Source organism: Megalobrama amblycephala, linkage group LG20 (assembly GCF_018812025.1).
Source record: "Megalobrama amblycephala isolate DHTTF-2021 linkage group LG20, ASM1881202v1, whole genome shotgun sequence".
Taxonomy (NCBI): domain Eukaryota; kingdom Metazoa; phylum Chordata; class Actinopteri; order Cypriniformes; family Xenocyprididae; genus Megalobrama; species Megalobrama amblycephala.
This window is the reverse complement of record NC_063063.1, coordinates 29,173,181-29,193,411: the sequence shown is the minus strand read 5'-3', so window position 1 is coordinate 29,193,411 and position 20,231 is coordinate 29,173,181. Positions and strand designations below refer to the sequence as shown.

General features: G+C 40.5%; 1 long non-coding RNA gene across 2 annotated transcripts in view; it reads left to right on the top strand.

Annotated features, from left to right (window-relative positions):
- Window positions 1–20,231, top strand: part of LOC125255915 — a 55,154-nt gene that overhangs the window by 28,864 nt on the left and 6,059 nt on the right. For both annotated transcript variants that reach the window (XR_007182027.1, XR_007182028.1), the window contains one exon: window positions 6,503–6,542. This is a non-coding gene — a long non-coding RNA (uncharacterized LOC125255915). The remainder of the gene's footprint in view (window positions 1–6,502; window positions 6,543–20,231) is intronic.

Sequence of the window (20,231 nt, the reverse complement as noted above, 5' to 3'; positions counted from 1 at the left end):
CAGAGTGGCGAGGCGTCTTTTGAATGCATTCAAGAATTGAGAAATGCGACTGACTTAGCTCTCCGGGCCACCAAGGAGACGGCAAAAACAATCGGCCGGTCTATGGCAGCCCTGGTGGCCACGGAGAGGCATCTATGGCTGAACTTGTCGGACATTAAAGAACGCGATAAGGCGGTGTTTCTCTATGCGCCAGTGTCTGTTCAGGGCCTCTTCGGCGACTCCGTAACATCGGTCGTCGAGAGGTTCCAGGAGGCAAAACGTCAGTCTGCGGCCTTTCAAAAGTTCTTCCCTCGCCGCTCTACTGAGGCTGCTGAGCGGGAGCAGCCTCAGGCGTCTATAAGCTCCTCATCTGCGCGTAGAGCGCAGCAAAAACAAAGTGTTGCCACCCGTGCTCCCCCGAAAAGATCTTGGGGACCGGGTAAGACAGCACAAGTGAAGCCTTCCCGGGGTAAAACAGATCTGCGGGCTGTTATTATTGCCAGGAAGGCTGCGAAAAAGTCCTGACGCGAGGGGTCCAGGACTTCTGAGGGCAGCCCCCTCCGGAGAGGGTCCAGGAAAATTAAAATCTATAAAGTTGACCCATCTTCGGTGCCCTCAGGGGGCCGTTCTGTTAACCCCGCCACCTCGTGTGTCGCGGGGCACAGCAGCCCCCCCCGATCCTCTGAGGAGGGTCGGTCAGCACCTGATTCGACTGTTCCCTGCCGGTGCGCCGCTTCAGGGCGTCGAGCCAAGTGCTCAAAAAACACCAGAGACCAGTCTCGAGAGACTGGTTCCCTTAGTAGAATATTTAGAAGAATGGAAAAGTCTTCCCAATATTTCTCAATGGGTGCTGCAAATGATAAAAAAGGGGTACAAAATACAATTCGGGTTTCACCCGCCCCGGTTCAGCGGGGTCCTCACTACAGTAGTGGACCCCCAGCAGTCTCTGGTCATGGAACAGGAAGTGATGACACTTTTGCAAAAGGGGGCTATAGAGAGGGTTCCTCCCGCCAGCATACAGTCAGGGTTTTACAGCCGATACTTCATAGTTCCGAAGAAGGATGGAGGGTTGCGTCCTATTCTAGATTTACGCATGTTAAATCGTTCAGTGCAAAGGCTCAAGTTCAAGATGCTAACACTCAAACAGATCACTACACAGATCAGGTCCGAGGACTGGTTTGTGACAATAGATCTGAAAGACGCGTACTTCCATGTATCAATCCATCCTTCACATTGGAAGTTCCTCAGGTTTGCTTTCGGGGGCGAAGCTTACCAATACAAGGTTCTTCCGTTTGGCCTATCCCTTTCACCCCGCACCTTCACGAAGTGCGTGGATGCAGCGCTGGCTCCTCTGAGACTCCAGGGCATCCGCGTGCTGAATTATATCGACGATTGGTTGATTATAGCTCAATCAGAGCAACAGGCAGTTCAACATTGAGATGTAGTTCTGTCCCACATGAAGAAGTTAGGGTTGAGACTCAATGCCAAGAAAAGTGTGCTTTTACCGGCTCAGACTACCAATTACCTAGGGGTAGTTTGGGATTTCACTTCGATGCAGGCACATTTGTCCCCTGCTCGGGTGAATTCCATTCTCTCAACCGTGAAAGGGGTGAAATTAGGCCAGTCACTCACTGTGAAGCAAATTCAGAGAATGTTGGGTCTAATGGCAGCGGCGTCCAACGTGATACCTTTTGGCCTGCTGCACATGAGACCCCTACAGTGGTGGCTCAGAACCAGGGGGTTTTCTCAGAGGGGAAACCCTTTTCGCACAATCAAGGTCACGCGGCGATGCCTTCGTGCTCTGGCGGTGTGGAAGAAGCCCTGGTTTCTATCCCAAGGTCTTGTGCTAGGAGCTCCTTGTCGTCGCAAAATGCTAACGACGGATGCTTCTCTCACAGGGTGGGGAGCGATCATGAGTGGTCGCTCAGCTCAGGGTCTTTGGGAGGACCATCATCGATCTCGGCATATAAATCAGCTGGAGATGATGGCGGTATTTCGAGCACTCAAATACTTCCTCCCAGACCTGAGGGGCCATCACATGTTAGTTCAGTCAGACAACATGTCGGTGGTCTCTTATATCAACCATCAGGGGGGTCTGAGGTCTCGCCAATTGTGCAAGTTAGCTCATCAGATCCTCCTGTGGTCCCAGGGCAAGCTTCTCTCGCTGAGAGCAGCTTATATCCCGGGAAGTCAAAATGTGGGAGCAGACATCCTGTCGAGGCAGGGGCCGAGGCCCGGGGAATGGAGGCTCCATCCCGAAGTGGTGGAACTGATTTGGAAAAAGTTTGGTCGTGCACAAGTCGACCTATTTGCCTCGAAAGAGACGTCTCACTGCCCGTTGTGGTTTTCTCTGACCCATCCAGCCCCTCTGGGGTTGGATGCTATGGTACAGACGTGGCCGAGGCTGCGTCTGTATGCATTTCCCCTGATCGCTCTGCTCCCCGGAGTTCTGGAGAGGGTTCGCCGGGACGGGGTCCGTCTAATATTGGTAGCCCCGTTCTGGCCGGCCCGAGTATGGTTCACGGATCTAGTATCCCTCTTAGAAGACTCCCCCATGGAGATTCCTGTCAGACAAGACCTCTTGTCTCAGTTGGGTGGCGCAATAGTTCACCCGCACCCAGAAATATGGAAACTGTGGGCCTGGCCCCTGAGGGGGCAGAGCTCATAGAATCTGGTCTCTCAACTGAGGTTGTAGAGACCATTCTCCACTCCAGAGCTCCAACCACGAGAAAACTGTACGCGTATAAGTGGAAATTGTTTGCTACTTGGTGTAGCCACTCTCAGGTGGATCCGGTCCACTCTTCTATCAGTCAAGTACTGCAATTTCTCCAAGAGAAGTTCTCGGAGGGTTTAACTCCTTCTACATTGAAGGTTTATATTGCCGCTATTTCCGCTTATCACGCAAAAATAGAAGGTCTTTCTGTTGGTAGAAACCCTTTAGTTGTACGTTTTCTCCGTGGCACTCAGAGGCTGAGGCCTGTTGTACGCACAAAAATGCCTTCCTGGGACTTAGCCATTGTGTTGGAAGGGTTAGCTGCGGCTCCCTTTGAACCTCTAGAGGAAGCATCTGAGAAGATCCTTACTCTCAAAACCTTATTTCTTCTGGCCATAACATCCCTCAAAAGAATCGGGGACTTACAAGCACTATCGGTTGCTCCTTCATGTTTAGACTTTGCACCTGGTATGGTCAAAGCCTTTTTTACATCCTAGACCTGGATATGTTCCTAAGGTCCCTACTAATGTCCCAGGGCCTATTGTGCTGCAGGCCTTCTGTTATCCACCTTTTACAAATCCGGATCAGGAGAAACTGAATCTGCTCTGCCCGGTGAGGGCTTTAGACGCGTATGTCCACAGAGCTGCCCTGTGGCGAAAGACTGAACAACTGTTTGTGTGTTACGGTTCTCCTAATAAGGGAGGTCCTGCGTCTAAGCAGAGAATGAGTAAGTGGGTGGTCGAGGCCATCTCTCTTGCTTACAAATCGGCCGGACAGCCCCCTCCTTTAGCTGTCCGGGCGCATTCTACCAGGGGCATGGCTGCCTCAAAGGCTTTGATGTCGGGGGTTCCCCTCCAAGACATATGTGATGCTGCTGGGTGGTCTTCTCAGCATACCTTTGTCAGGTTTTATAACCTCGATTTGGGCTCCACTCCAGGGTCCTCAGTCCTGTCGTCCTGAAATAATAACACAACAGGCATTTGGTCTTATGGCCTAGTTGGGATAGCGTTCCCAAAGCGACTACGCAGCGTCGATGTTCCCATGAAAGGGAACGTCTCGGGTTACGTCTGTAACCCTGGTTCCCTGAATAAGGGAACGAGACGCTGCGTAGCTTAGCCATACTCCCTGCACGCCTGTGAGCGTCTGCTTCATCCATATCAGAAGCTGGCGTTCTTTGTTCTCAGGGGTGCTTTATAGTTTCCTGGTCCGTGACGTCACCCGCTCTGACGTCCCGCTACACTATTGGTTTGATTTCACGAGTGCTTCAAGACGTAATCACGCAGAGGCGTTCCCAAAGCGACTACGCAGCGTCTCGTTCCCTTATTCAGGGAAACAGGGTTACAGACGTAACCCGAGACGTTTTTTCCGCTTGCAAATTCCGCCATGGTGCAAGCGCACCTGGCTTTTAAAGTGAATGGGAGATCTGACTCTGATTGGTTTAGTGCACGTTACGCCCAAAATGCACCCATGACTCATGAAGAGACTAGGAACAACCCTTTTGGACTAGAAAACCTAGCAAAATAGGATTCAGACATAGGGTTTACTGATGTCTTTTATATCATTGAATAAAATGTGAAAATATCTTGAGCTTCTCAGCATTCCCTTCTATAAATATGTTTGACTTCTTCACTGAGGTGCAAGAAATATCATGATTTTTTACTGTAACAGTTACATCTCTGCATGATGTTCTCTGTATATTATGATCCTGGTTTGTCTTGTAGCCAATGTCACCACAGCATCCTGAGCAATAGTAATATCTATTAAAGAGAGATGAGTTTATTACAAGCTGAATGGAGATATTCTGCTGGAGGGTTTGTGTCTTTTGGCTTATTTATCTGGGCATCTGCACAGATCAGATTAGTTTAAATAATATTTGCCGCAGGTGACGTGAGAGTGCAAATATGCTAATGCACTAGCAAGAGCAAATTATCCTTCTAACGCTAACCAGAGATAGAATTACAATTCGACTCGACAGATTGGATTGGAGGGCCATATCATGCACTATGGTTTCATTGGTTATTGAACCTTTAGAGATGAGATGTAATCTAAACTATACTGATATTTCAATTACATATTTGATTCTGGCCAATTGTCTACAGCATGATTGCCACACAGAAAACATGAACTGTTCATAACATTTTCAAAGACATGCAAATAAACAGAGCAATTCCCTAACACGGTCGTTGCTAATATGCACAGGACACAAATATAATATATAATGTGTGGGCTCCTTCTTCACCACACACACACACACACTGATCAAGCAGCAAAAAGCTTTTTTTTTTTTTTGGTTTACATGATGACTATGATGTCTGTTGCTTCACTCAGTGAGCAAAAACTGTGCTAATTGCCAGTACTGAGACCAGTCTGTTCTTATTTGTTCATTCTATACATTGTATATGCGTAGCAGTTACTAAAATCTGTCTGTGCTCAAGGACAATGAAAGACGTTTCCATTAACACAGATCTGAGGGAAGGGTCAGAACGCAGATGGCTAAGAGCTCTATCAGAGATTCCCAGCTGGATCACGTTTAAATTTCCCTCTAATTTAGAGAAACAAAGCAAATATATGATTAATTGAAACCATCAGTGCAGTAGTGATAAATTAATCTCCATATTGAATATAACAGTGCACTTTAGATTATTGTTATCATGTAATCTCAACAATTACTTTGATTACGACAAAATGAATGTGAAGACATGAGTCCTGTGAGACCTAAGTCCTGACACTACACTTCTTGTTCGACAAAGACTGATCATGTTGTTATGCTTTCTGACATCCTCAGAAAGATTACTGTAAGGTTCCTTTCATAAAAAACCTGCTTCTTTTATTAAAAAGTGCTTTTTATGGAACACACAACTGCTGTGTATTGCATAGTGGTTTAGCTGAGTTGACCTTTTAAAAAAGTGGACACCTGAGGGTTTATTTAGTATGCGTTGGAGGTTTGGTATCAGTGCACACACTCTTTCAAACACTGTAAATATCTACATGCAAACTGCTCTAAAGAGGTTTTAGCATGTTGTGTGCGTGCATGTGGTCCTGATAAACCCTATGTTATGGGGACAAAATGTCCTCACAAAGATGGCAATATCCAAATCCTTGTCCTTGTGGGGACATTTTTGTTTCCCATGAAGAAAAACAGCTTATAAATCATACTAAGTGATTTTTTGAAAATATAAAAATGCAGAAGGTTGTCTGTGATGGGTAGGTTCAGGGGGTAGAATATACAGTTTGCACAGTATAAAAATCATTATGTCTATGGAATGTCCCCATAAAACATGAAAACCCAGTGTGTGTGTGTGTGTGTGTTCTTGTATATATGGTTTATGAGGACACAAATGTTTATAATAACATGGGTGTTACTTCCTGTGTCCTAGTAAACCAAATGGCTTAAAAAACATACTAAATGCAGACAGTTTCCTGTGATGGGTAGGTTTAGGGGTAGTGGTAGTGTAGGGGGATAGAATGTACAGTTAGTACAGTATAAAAACCATTACGTCTATGGAGAATCCCCGTAAACCATATATATAAGTGTGTGTGTGTGTGTGTGTGTGTGTGTGTGTGTGTGTGTGTGTGTGTGTGTGTGTGTGTGTGTGTGTGTGTGTGTGTGTTTGCTAATTTTTTTACTGTGCACTTTAGGGCTAAACTTTTAAAGTATAAATGTGATACACCAAGAAAATGCATCCATGTCTTTTCATCACACAAAATTATCACTTTAGAAGAATAGTGCATGTTTTTTTTGGAGCTCGGTTCCATGGATCCCAATTAACTTTCATTATGTTTACTTTCTCTTTTGTGTGTGTTCTGCAGAAGAAAAGCAAGACATGCATAGGGAAGGAACATCATGAGGGTGAGTAAATTATGAAAATTTGTGGGTGAACTACTCCTTAAAAAAAAGCAGAGCTCTTGGGACCTAGTTTATTTTTAAGTTCTTGCCAAAGCAATACAAGACCACTGTGAGTATTTACCCAGTCCAAAGTGGGTAAACACAAGTAAACACCATGAAAACATATGATGTCTGTTAAAAATGTATGAGTTGTATAGTGCAACATAGATACAAATTGCTGAGAGACATATTTCTTCACAGTCGGCAAAGCAAGTTTCTCTTCTCTCTCTTTGTCCCGCTTCCTTTGGATGAAGGTCATCTTGCATTGCACCTGGAAGACTGTGCTTGTTTCGTTCTTTACTCTGACAGGGAACATCTGTGAGACTCAGACTGTCCATATAGAAGCTTGTGGGTTGTCTTTGCTAACTGCATGCCTGTGGCAATCAAGTAGTAAATAGTTTATTTTGTTGCTGGTGAAGGTTTATGCTGCAGGCAATTTGTAATTAAAGCGAAGAGCTCAGAATGAATCATCCAGATTTGAAGCCGAGACTGACACGAAGCAGGAAAACACGCCACGTCGTCGCCAAACATCTTATCAGCATGCTCCGTCTCTCTGTTCACACGCTGAAAGCATCAAAGAGAACGTGTGTATTATCATATTGGCTTGTGTGGGTGAGAGTAATTATGTTCTACTGGACAGAATGGTGCTTTGTACATGAGATCTGGCAGCTGTGGTCTTTCAAAACCTGATTTGAAAGATGCCCGCATTGTTTGTTCTCAGAATCTGGAGTCAGAAATGTTTGCCTCCCAGAATTGCTTAAAGCTGAAGTGTGTCTGCGGCACTACTAAAATAATTACAAAATAATGAGCGTTTTCAAAAAGTTTTCCTAAACTCTCTGCCATTGTTTAGCTAAATAGATCTCACCCCAATGCCAATGTATGGTCGTGAAGTTCTGGTTGTGCAAATAATAGCTTATTTATAGTTCGCAATAAGGCTTTTCACACTTGAAATAGTTAACCCTGGGTCATTCTTAGCCCTGGGTAAATGGAATCATGGGTTATCTTACTTCATGTTCCACACTACTCATAATTTACCTGCACTCTAAAAAAAAATGCTGGGTTGTTTCAACCCCCTATTTGGTTCAAATATGGACAAACCCAACCATTGGGTTAAAAATGTAATTTAAAAATGTAACGCAACAGTTTGTCCATATTTCACTCAAATTTGGGTTAAAACAACCCAACATTTTTTAGAGAGCATTTAAATTATGTGCAGTTATGAACATTCCAACAACCAAAGTCCCTCTAATGCTGTGTTCACACCAAGAGTGAATGATTTCAATGTTAAGTCAATGTAAAGATGCGTTTACGCGCGTCTGGAGGTCTCGCGGCGCGAATGAGGCGTTTAGCACGGCGCAGAAGACGCAAATTCGCGCACCTAGTTCGCGCAAATGACGCGAATTGAGCGTTACGCGCAAATGGAGCTTTTTGTGCATTTACGCGTTTGACGCGAATTCGCGTCTGACGCCCGAGTTGAAAAATTTGAACTTTGGCGTAAATTCGCGCCGCGTTAACTCATTCAAAATGGAGGAATGACTGATATTATCAGTGAGCAGTCACCCAGAGATTTATGACACAAGTTCATACTTCTATAGAGACAGGAATAAAGTGACTGCTCACTGATAATATCAGTCGTTCCTCCATTTTGAATGAGTGACTCCGGGCGGGCCTGCCACCACAGCAGCAAGCAGGCTCCTGATTGGTTAACGCGGCGCGAATTTACGGCAAAGTTCAAATTTTTCAACTCGGGCGTCAGAGGCGAATTCGCGTCAAACGCTAATGTTGCGTTCACACCAGACGCGAATGAAGCGGTAAGCGCGAGTGATATACATGTTAAGTCAATGCAAAGATGCGAATTGACATCCTGCGGCGTGATTCGCGCGAATGACGCGGCGCGAATTGAGTGATTCGTGCGAATCGCGCAAGTTGAAAAATCTGAACTTTGGCGAATTTCCGCGCCGCGTTAACCAATCAGGAGCTTGCTCTAGTAGTGACGTGACGTAGCGAGCTGAGGCAGAATTTCAAAACAACAATGGAGGACAAAATCATCGTCGCTGTACATCTTCATACATTTATAGAAACAGAAATAAAAAGGATCGTGTTTGAAAGAAAGTGAGTGAGGAGGTCGGACAATCTGATAAGTTGTAAAAAACGGTCTTTACTCAATTAGAGCTATATATATATATATATATATATATATATATATATATATATATATATATATATTAAGACTACAAGCCAACTAAAGACGACCAATTGAGCTTATTCGCTGTAATTTACAATTATTTCCCCACTGACAAGTTGTGTTTATTCAGAGGAAGTGTGCAGAAAGCAGTGGGAGAGTCTGGGACACATAAAGGAGCGGGAGAGGCCTCTCTCTCATGACGCGAATTCGCGTCTGTTGTGAAGGGATTTTCACGCGCGAATGAAGCGAGTAAACTCAAAATGTTCAAGCGTCCAACTACGCGCGAATAGCGCGATTTATTCGCGCAAGTCGCGTCTGGTGTGAACGCAGCATAAATGCACAAAAAGCACCATTACATTCGCGCGAACTAGACTCGCGAATGAGGCGAATTCGCGTCTTCCGCGCCGCGCTAAACGCCTCATTCACGCCGCGAGACCTCCAGACGCGCGTCTTTACATTGACTTAACATTGAAATCATTCGCGCCAGACGCTCTATTCGCGTTTGTTGTGAACACAGCATAAGACAAGTCATTTCACTCGGCGGCCATCTTTGAAACGCCTCTCATTTTTGCAAGTGCAGCTCCTATCTCTTATTTGAATGTGGAAACTGTAAGCTGTTTGCCAAGCTTACGATTAAATTTCATATTTGAAATTACCAATACCAATGAAATCTGACAACAACTCATTAATTTTGTTTCTAAACACTCGAATCATGACAAGAAACTGCATTTTTCAAGCTGGTCCAAGCTGATGCACATGCGCAGTCCTAAGCTTCTAATGGCAGCTGTGGTGACGCGATGACTTTATCAATCAGCGATTTGTTTCTTTTATTTAGAAGGCGGGACTTATTCTGCCATATTGCACGTTGCACTTTCTCCCATTAGTAATACGAGTGCACCGTCTTTCTGTATATAAAGTCTTTGATGCAACCTGTTTACATAAAGGCTCTAGCATTGTATGTCCTCATATATATGTCATATGTTTCCATGATTGTCCAAAGCACGTGAATATAAAGCACATGATTAGCTGTCTGTTGCTAAGCATCTAGGCGTAAAATTCTAACTCTGCATTGTTTCAGTCTGTAATCTGTGTACGTTTTGCAACACAACGCAGAGTTGAAGCAGCAAAAGTGGTGCTAAACTTGCTCCGGAGCAGGGTTTCATAAGCCCAGATAAAAAGCTGCGTCGACCCCGCTTCTAAATTACAATGTTCCTTTATCTGGCATTATAGTGGGATTTAGAATGACTATAACCTGGGGTTACGTGCATTGTGAAAGGCCCTTTTGCATATTAAACTGGTATAAAATAAAGTTTAACATAAAAAAATCACACACTTCAACTTTAAAACATGTAGAGTGAAACCACTTAAAGGTTCAAACATCAAAGTACAAAATCAACATATGAGTACAAGGCTAATAGCTGGACAAACGAACTTCACAGAATATTGTGTGAAGGAAGATAATTGCTTCATCTCTGATTACATTTCCAATGTTCCCAATGTAATATTAAACTCCAATCTCCTCACAAACAAGCTGTCTACACTACAAACGAACAAACTTCACAAGTGTCTTGTTTTTGATCCTCTCTGTTTAAAAATGAGTTCCAAATTAAAACTCTTTTGTACTGAACACTATAGTAAACATTGCCACCCATGAAACAATAAGGTTGAGTATGGTTGGCAATGTTCCCTTTAATTTTTGTTGTTGCGATGTAGAAATGCTAATTTTGCACAGATTTTTTTTTATATGTTTGAGCCTTTACTTCATTTACATAAATCCTTTAGTGAATTGGGTGCTAAAATAAATGGGCACAATCCAATCTTGGTGAATTCCCCTCTTTGTAAAAAGCACATTTAGCAGAAATTCCACGCCAGTAACCCCAGGAAATATCATTCGGTGAGTCTCTCTGTGTAGGTCACACTATTTCTGTTATCTGTCATTCTGTCCTGTTTATAATGATTTGGGCAAGCCAGTGTAACACCGGTGCCAACGATCTACCTTTTCTTGAGCATGTAATTAGGAAGTTCTATTTAGTTCTCTTCTCCAAGTAATCAGTCTAGCTGGGCTGACTGCCATTAGTCCAAATCTGGTCCTGTTCTAGAGTTAAAGATGAGAGAACAGCAACATTAATCGCCTAGACTGAAGCGTCATGCATCGTCCAGGGGACATACCTGAAGCCTGAGGAGAAAAATGAACCTTGTTTGGGAGTTTTAAACTCAAAACTTTGCATTGTGAACTTTTTAAAACATCTCACGAGCAGTGTTTTAGTTTAGGCTTATAATTCTGATTCTATATTTAAGAGCATTGAAAATCATATTGCTTTCGAATTTGAATGGTGGGAACTGAAATTTACTGAATTGCAATTAGAAAAAAAATCAGTCATTCCAAAGGAAGTCCCTTTAAGACAAGTCATTTCACTCTGCGGCCATCTTTGAAAAGCCTCTCGGGCATGCAAGTGCATCTCCTGTTTCTTTGAATGGGTAAACATCAAATTCTCCAAAGAATTATAAACTATAAAAAAGAATAATAAACTAAAAAAAAACTGCTTGTTTGCTTTCTCAATTCAAATAAAAGAATTTAAAAGACAATTTGAATTCATTTTTGAATAGTGCACAACCCTGCTTTTATATCTGTGGCGTAAATCAGTCTTTTTTCTTTTTTTTCTTTTTTTTTAATCTTAGAATCACACTTTAAAGTCCTTCAAACTCTACAGCTTCGTCATAATAACCTCCTGTCCCCAAAGTGCCATCTCTATTCTTGCAGTGACCTTTTGCTCTCAGACACACAGCAAGTGATGGAACATTTCCCATAATGCCCCCACAGCTGCCGAAATGGTCTTGACAAGATCTGTTACAAATGAAAGTGGCCAGTGAAGAGCACTGAGCTGAACAAGGTTACGACGCTGAGGAGACAGAGGATAAAAATTTTATTATCTTTTGTCAACCTCAGAGGTATTATTTATGCAATTTAATCACACAAGTAAGATTGCTGTTTGTTTACTGAATGTCAGCACAGCAGTGATTCAGCCATAAGCACAATGTCGCTGTTCAATAAACAATACGTTAACATTGAGTAACTTAAGTTTCAGACAAAATTTTCAAGTTAGTTCAAGTTTTTTTTTTTTTTATTGCCAACTAAATAGTTCCAAAGAAATGTGTTGATAAGCGCTGTAAAAAAAAAAAAAAGATTTTCCCCTTCCTACTCAAAGCATCCCTGAATGAATCAGTGTTTTTGAACAAATTGGATGAGCGAATTATTCAATGACTCACTTACATAGACATCCATTTATATCACTCCTGAATGAATCAGTGTATTTGAACGAACCGGTTAAATAAATGAAAGACCTACTATTGTAACTATGTAACTTGCAGTCAATGGAAAAATCCCCACCACGAATGCACAGTAGTGATGAGAAGTGATTCATTTCCATGAACCAGTTCTTTCAGATGGTTCGTTTCAATGAATTGCTTTATATCATCGTGTAAACTGACAGGCTCTGTCCCAAATGGCACACTTCATACACTTACAGTCTTGTGGACTTAAAATGGCTGCCAGGGGCATGTGATCATGAAGTTCATGAGACTGGAGGTGTCATTTTATTTTTCAGAAGTGTGCTCGCAAGCTCCCCCCTTTGTGCACTTTTGCCAAGCACGTACTGAAGCGAGCTCCGCCTCTCAGTACTAAATTGAGTTCTTTTTTACTGCTTATTGCACTTAAACAGTAAAATACACACACACAAAATCAAATATCAAAATGCTGGTCTTGGCGAGTATTCACGTAAACACAGTCAGTTATGTTTTAAGTGAACATAAACAGTTGAGAAAAAAAGCATGTGTAACAGTATATTGGATCTGTGCAGCAGGTCTTAAAGTGACAGCAGCCTAATATACCTGCTGCCAAATTATGAGATAATATTAAAAAATATCTGTATGGTAGTTTTTCCCCATAGTATCGATGTCAAAATTGTAGCCAGTGAAAATGCTGAGTGACTAGTAACTTTGGAAAATCACTAGCCACAGTGGCTGGTGAGCAAAAAAGTTAATGTCAAGCCTTGTTGATAATTAATAATGACATAATTTTCTCTTCTTGGTGAACTATTCCTTTAAACACCATCTGAGCTTCTTGATCTGGTGGATGAGAGTATGAGGTATGTTTTTCTGCCATTTTTAAAATGACAAGGGACAAAGCAATGAGGACAGAAACCCTCAAGGCATCAGGTTGATATCTCAATATATTGTACTCTGAATGTACTGAGTGTTTCTGTCAAGTTTCTGTCTGACAGCAAGATGAAATTCAGATTTAATGCCATACTGCTTGGTATAATAGGTATTTTTTACTGCTATATATGGTATTTTTAACAACATTGCAATGTGTTTCTAGTAACTACGCAGCAATCAACATCATATATTTAAAAATGAAGCTCTGATGAGGATATTTTTCTAATTTTATCCCTGACAGTTTTGCATGCGTGCATGACCTTCTGCATCTGCTATCTGTCTTATGTAGTTGAACAAAGTAGCATTTTATCACCCAGGCTGTCTAGCAGTAGATTTTTATAAATCAATACTAATGATGAAATCCCTTGGAGGTGCCAATATTTTTTTTCCAATTGTGAATAATCACTCGTCATCTAGTAGGTGATTTGAAAGATATGTGAACATAATGACACTGAGCATAAGCGGTTATAAGGTTATTTTTCTTTCATGCATGTAAATCATGTATAGGCAGCATTAGATGTTAGACATTGATTCTGCCATTAGTAAATTCAAAACATCAATTCAGCCTGATAGAACATGCTGCAGTGCAAGAAAACAAGGCAAGAAAGCAATAAGTCGGCATTGCATATGCAGATTGTGAGGAAATGTTATTCTCTGTGTACAGGGCTGGTCATAAATATGTTGTTGAAGGACTGTGATGTTACTGCGATTGTAAACAAACTCTCTTTTTGAGCTATATGAGTTTTCTTGCCCTTTTAAAATGTGCTTTAAAAAACAAACAAAAAAGTAAATAAGCTTGAGCTGTCAATTGAAATGCATTTTTGTTTTTTAATTCATTTAAATATCTGCTACCAATGGAATCTTGTTTCCACCATGAAATTAAAAATTATAACCTGCAAGAAATAAACTCAGAATTGCAAGATATATACTCACAATCTCAGTTGTGACATACAAACTCAAAACTGTGAGTTCTAAAGTCCGAATTGTGAGATAAAAAGGTCACTTACCTTTTTAACATTTTTATTATTTTTTTTTTATTATTCCGTTATGGAAACAAGCTTCCGCAGTTACCAACCTTGACTAGTAGGCCTACTAAATGTGGACTTTAGGGTAGAATAAAGCAATAAGCCCCAAGAAGCTGTGGTTTACAGTGAATTTATAACAGCTAAGGGGCTTTGTTAGGCACGACATGGAGCCTAAAACCCTCTTAGCTGTTATAAATTCACTGTAAACCACGGCTTCACTGAGCTTATTGCTTTTATAAAACGGTTACCACACAATACAAATTTATTAAAGCCAAAAAATATGTATCAATTCAACTTTCATGAAGTAAAATCATTAAAAGCGTTCCTTCCGCTGGAAAAAATAGTCCCTGACTGTGAACAACAACAGACGTTACATTTATTATGCCATTAGATGGCGGCAAAGACTGTTTTTATGAGCGGGTCACTCAGTCTCAAAGACTTTTAAATTGAAACTTGTTGTGAACATGGAACAAGACGCAAATGGCAAATGCTTTGACTAGCGCTGGCAGTGTCAGCAGGGCATGGGAAAATCCATTATTCAAAAGGTCAGGATATTCAAACGGATTTTTTTATTATGATCATAGGACTGACCTGAAGGAAAATGCTAAATCTGAATGCAGGTAATACACTCGGTCACTCGATATCTCTCTCACAATACTCTTCTACATAATGCAGTAAGCATCAATGAACAAAATCAACAGAGAACAAACATATGTTTACGTTGCACAGAGTGGTTGCTAAGACAGACGCAGCAACATACACACTCAGTGACGTAACGATACTTGTGTAATGCGGTCAGCTGTATGTTTTCGGGAATTTTACAACGGCTTCGAGCGCAGCTCAACCAATCAGAATCAAGGGCCGGAATTTTACGTTTTATAATACTACAAAAGTGCAGGAAATACATAATGTTCTGATAATTGTGTTTTACTGAAAGTTAAATTTATGATTAGCTGCAGCAGTACATCTCCAATATTTATGTATCCAGTGTTGTGTCTAAATATGTAGCAATCCCATGATTCTCTTTGGTCAGCTAATCTCTTTAGTGTGTATTAGTCAAAGTATTTTAGTAATTAGTAATGCCTCCTCATAAGAGCTATCTTCTCTGCTCGAGGCTGAGATGTTGGTGCTGTGAGTTTGATGCCAAGAGACTGTCTGTCTGTCAGAAGTGCCTCAGCATGGAGAAATGACACAAACTCATTGAAGAATGAAATGAGGAGATCTGTCAAGTGTCAAACCTTTTTGATGTTGTACATTTCCCATCCAGAGTAGGAGAATCACAACATGGGGTGAAAGAAACATCAAGGGCAAAAGAGGGAAAACATGGAGAAGACCGAGGATCATGGCGGTCAGATTTCATGAAAGCACATAAATAAATATTTCACCCAAAAATGAACATTGTGCAGTTTTCTAACCCATATGGCTTTCTCTTTCTCTCAGTTGAAATTAAAAGGAATTTTTTTTTAATTCACTGATCATTTATTTTACCTGCAAGTACAATTAATAGTGACCAGAGCTTTTAAACTATTATAGAAGTGCTCCATACAAGTCTTCTGAAGTCGTTTGATTGCTTTTTGTCAAAAGAAAGATGAAATTCGACGTAGCTCTCCTTGGTGCACTGCAATGTGAATGAATTGTTCTTATGAGTCATTTCTTTTGAATTAAACTGTTGATTCTGTTCACAAAAATGATTCATTCACAAAAATCAACTCATCTGGATCTTGTGATCTGGTCATAGTGGTTAACAGCGAAGTTGAAATATAGCACACAGGTCTTATGGATGACTTTTTTTATGATGCTTTCGCATCCTTTCTGAAGGATTTTGTGTTTGGAACGACATGCAGGTGAATGAACAATGACAGTATTTTAATTTTTTCTCAGAACTATTCCTTTAATGTTGTACCATTTGTCACCTAAAGAAAAAAAGTATGGATGTTTTTTTGTTTGTTTGTTTTTTTGTGAATAATTTCCATCTCACTAAGGTTCAACAGTCTGGGTTGTGTGATGAAAAAAGGCTCTTGGCACATATTGTTTGAGACATCATTTCTTGGTCGTAGCATGTTTTCTTCCCTCAATGATGTATGTATCCCAGATCATCGCAGGCTGATTTAAATTCCCAGCTTCCTTCCTCTTTGGATTCATTTCCATATTTCTCCTGCAGGGCCCCATATTGAAATCTGCCAAGCATTTTCTGAAGCAGTCTAGCTGAAAAAGGCTTAATTATTTTCTGCACCATTCTGTCCAGAACCTTGCAGCCAGCATCCAGCAGTCATATTTTCAACCATCTCCTTGTTTCTTCATCTGTGTTCAAAAACAGGCTCGTATAAATTCGTACCTGATTAGAAATGTATAAAGCACGGATGAAACATATTCAGCTTCACGGTATGAAAACTCACATTTAATAGCAGAATTTGCTTTGGATATAGCTTTGATATAGTAAATGGAAGTTGTTTTATATGCTGCATTCACAGGTTTTGGTAACAATTTTTGCTTTGTATATTGTTATATCTGCAATTTATCATTTAGTTACTCATTTTGGTTTTAGTCAGTCTTTACACATAATAATAAAACACACACTTATATATGTCTCATAAATTTCTATCACTATTGAATGGCTTTAATTCTTTCACACTGGTTTTATGAAAAGCTTTTAATTGTCTGCTGATGACTGCTGTGTGAAAATGTTGGCATTTGGCGGTGAGCTTCCAAAAGCTCTACAATAAATGTAACTGCATTTTTCTCTTCTGACTGACCATGCGTCCCTTCACTTCAAACAATAAGTGATGCATTTTTACCCGTGTTTCTGTGCTGGTAATTATTATTGAATCTCTCTGCCACAAAGGAAATGCATTTTGCTTTATGCTTCTGACAAGAATTGCTACAACATGGCAATTTTGCTGAGATGAAAAACATTCCGCTGGTTTCTCAAACTATCAATCTTAGAATGTCAAATCTAAACAAGACTAATGCAGCTCTGTTTAGTTCTCTAAACTTGATGAGCGAGTTTAATAAGGTCAGAAAGATTACTTGCCAATGAGATGTGTGAATGTTAGCAAAGACTATAGAATAACACAAGACACGTCACTCGTATTGTTTTGAATGGGAGAAAGTGTAACGCTCAATATGGCGGAATAAGTCCCGCCTACTAAATAAGAGCCAATCGCCGACTGGTAAAGTCATCGCGTCACTTCAGCGGCCGTTAGAATCACCGGTTTCTATAGAAACAGTCAGACGCGCGCCTCCGAAGAGACGCGCATTTAGGTGTGCGCATGCGCATTAGCTTGATCCAGCCTGAAAAATACAGGTTTTTTTTGTCATGATTCGAGCGTTTAGAAACTAAATTTATGAGCCGGTTGTTGTTAGATTTCATTGGTGATTTCAAATATGAAATTTAATCATAAGGTTGGCGAACAGTTTTGGAGAATTTGATGTTTCCCCATTCAAAGAGATAGGAGCTGCATGATGCCCAGGATGCCCGAGAGGCGTTTCAAAGATGGCCGCCGAGTGAAATGACTTGTCTTAAAGGGACTTTGATGTTAGTCACTTTGAATGCTTTTACTTTCAGCCACAGCAATGTATTTCACCCAAAAATGAAATTATGCCACTATTATTTTTCCCTGTATGGAAAAGAGATTTATGAAGATTTCCACAAAAATAAGAACTGCTCCTTAAATGCTGAGATGGTAAGTTCAGATCTATAGTTTTAAACTCTCCCTGCTGCAGTGCCAGTCATTTAGTAAGCAGCGGGCAAAATCTGCAGCATAAACAGGGCATATAGTGCTCATTAATTGACTATTTTCTAATGCATTTTCTCAGCAATAAATCTGACCACCGCTTTCGCTAATGTGGCAGTGAAAGGAAAGAGGTGCAGACAGACACATGGCTAAAATATAAAAAGTATTATAAAATAATTTTTTTACATTTTAAATGAGCAGTCAGTTGATCTGCTTGTTTTACTGCTTGCTATTTTGTTTTAAAGTCCTACAGTTGTAAATATCACATCATATAGCATGAATACTGGCTGCATTATCTTCTTATAAATCTATCTATCTATCTATCTATATAAAAAGAGACTCAATCGCTTTATATGATGAACATATTGAATTTAGACTTTTATTCACATATAAACATTGATCAGCCAACATAATGCCACTGATGCTCAACTGAACCGGAATGACACATGAGAACAAACCTCATTGGTTCTTGCAGAAGATCAAATGTCTTGTGTAACGCGAGAATGAGCCTCACTGGTAATTGTGGAAGCTCAAACATGATGAGTAACACGAGAATTAACCTCATTGGTTCTCGCACATCAAGCAAACATGCTTGAGCTTCTGTTTACCACAACTGATGTCTGAGTTGATGAATGTTTATATGTGAATAAAAGCCTAAATTAAATCTGTTCATCATATAAAGCGGCTGAGTTTCTTCAGAAAATTTGGACTAAACTGCTCAATTCATATGGATTAGTTTTACAATCTCTTTATGAACTTTTTGAAGCATCAAAGCGGTAATTATGTAGCTGTCAATGGAGGGACAGAAATTGCTCAGATTTCATAAAAAATATCTTCATTTGTGTTCTGAAGATGAACGAAAGTCTTATGGGTTTAAAACGACATGAGGGTGAGTAATTAATAACAGTATTTTCATTTTAGATGCAATAATTCTGTGACATCTGATTGAGTCCCACGTGCCTTATTCAATATTCACAATCCCAGCACCTTGTCATGATCAAAGAGCGTTATAAATAATAACCTGCAGCTCTGGGATATATGCTTTTCCAATTTGCTCAGTTTGTCTACTAGGTGGAACTCGCACAAGTCAATGTAGGACATGTCATGGTTGAAGTGAATATTTGATAGAGCATCACAGAGGAAACTTCCACACAATTTCAGAATGCTTGTGAAGTTCTGAACTGAACCTGTTTAAAATGCTGGACCTCTACAAATGCTGGAAAAAAGAGCTTGACTTACTAGTATTACAGTGTTTACATTAAAAATGTTCTGTATGAATAGAATAGTTAAATACAAATCTATCTATTTAGAGTGTGTGCTAAAATATGCTTCTTTGGAACATAGACATTTCTAGCATAGCATATTCTAGTATTGCTGATAAATCTAAAAGAAATAAATGAATAAATATATGAAGCAACCTCTTTGTTTTGGTCCTTAATGGGCCCCCTGAGAAAGCAGCGTATGGTCAGCCTCATCCTTTTGTGAATCACCTGTAAATGATAGATTAAACTAGCGTATGGAATAAACATTTTACACACATTCCCTATAGACAGAAGATTACTTTTCCTCTCCGCCTGAAAAAGTGCCAAGATTTGATTAATTAGTCATCGAAAGTGGCACATCTCCTGCTAGAGAGAGCGAAACCCCAGCCAAATGAGGCACTGACAAATGGGAGAGGTGACACAAAGCTCTAATTGGGGATTTGGTGAATATTTCAAGAGTCAGGGAGCCATTTGCCACCCTGCCAGACTGGCCATTACAGACCACAGCTAAGACACCCAGAGAAGCCAGAGACTTTTTTTTTTTTTTTTTACCTCACACAGGCATACAGAAGGGAAAAAGTGAGGATTACCCGTTTACAGGCAACAACAAGGTTTTGTTTTTAAATCAATGGTCTTGTTCTTTGTTTAGATTACCAGACAGAATGCGTTTAGACGGCTTAAAGGAGTGGAACCTTTATTTAACCCCGCTCGTTTCTCAAAACTCAGTATGTGATTTGTTGAAGCATCAACACAAATTGTTGCAGACAAATATTTTAGTGCCTTGCAGGGAAATAACAGTACAATTTTCTCCACAGAAAGCAAGATTTCAGCATGTGGGATTTCAGATGAGAAATGAATTTAGACATGATTCATAAATCTCACACAAAACAATTGATCAAAAGAGCTGCTGTATGTATTCACTTGTGGTACTGAAAATGTGTATCAGTTTAAGAAATGTATGGCATAAAAATCATATTGGATGAGCTTTCCACACTAGTCAGATTTTACTTATGGTAACTCATAGACCAGGGGTGTCCATACTCGGTCCTGGAGGGCCACTGTCCTGCAGAGTTTAGCTCCAACTTGCCTCAACACACCGGCCTAAAAATTTCTAGTATGCCTAATTAGACCTTGATTAGCTGGTTCAGGCTTTTTTTTTTTTTTTTTTTACTTTCTTTAGTGTGTAATGTTGCTGTTTAAGCAAGAAAAAGGTCTGCAAAGTTACAAAGCAC